The following is an 813-nucleotide window of genomic DNA, read 5'->3' as shown; positions in this document are numbered from 1 at the left end:
CCTCGGTCACCCATTCCTCAAAACGGCGTCGAGCGGCCTGTTCGGCCATTAAGTCCGCAACTACTTTATCAGCGGTCGCCTTGCTTACCCTTGCTTGCCCCTTGGCTTGGGCAAGCTCACCCCTGAGGGTTTCAACCGCGGCGGCACCATCTGTACAAACACGCACATTGCAGCTCCTGAAATTCCACAGAACACGAACATAGACATGCATAAAATAAGATGTATCTTGTACCTTGCGCCTGGTCAAGCCGCGTGTTAACAAGGACTAGGTCCTCATCAGCTCGCTCCAGTTTCCGTTTGAGTTCAGAAATTTCTGCTGACTGGGCAGTCACCGCTAACAGGGAGGCCTGTTTTAATCCAAATAAAATAGCATGTTACCACCTGACAACTGACTTTTGATCCCCTGCTCGCTTTTCTTTCAAAGAACCAAACAGAGTCGCGGGGGTTAATATCTATACACAGGCATATTTCTCATAAAAATGATGAAAAATGTTACATTGCGTACCTCGAAGCCTGCTAACAGACTGCAGAAGGCTTCGTTCAGCCCGCTCTTAGCGGACTGAATCTTCTCAGCCACCGTACCCATCAGGATGTGGTGCTCATCCAGGACGGATGCACTTTGCAGTGCGTCCGCCGTGGTATTCGGCGCCTTCGGACTAACAGAGCTCGCCGCTCCCCCTTCTCCCGCAGGGGGTCGCTCACCAGACTCCGGAGCAGTATGCGGCTGGGGGTCAAATTGACCGGGGCCCCCATTGCCGGCCTCCGTGGGGGCCGTACCCCAAGTCCTTCGGCGGCCAAGGTATTGCCCTCCGG

This window comes from Triticum aestivum, chromosome 5A, assembly GCF_018294505.1.
Source record: "Triticum aestivum cultivar Chinese Spring chromosome 5A, IWGSC CS RefSeq v2.1, whole genome shotgun sequence".
In the NCBI taxonomy this organism is placed as follows: Eukaryota; Viridiplantae; Streptophyta; class Magnoliopsida; order Poales; family Poaceae; genus Triticum; species Triticum aestivum.
The sequence above is the reverse complement of the archived record's forward strand: the minus strand, read 5'-3'. Positions refer to the sequence as shown.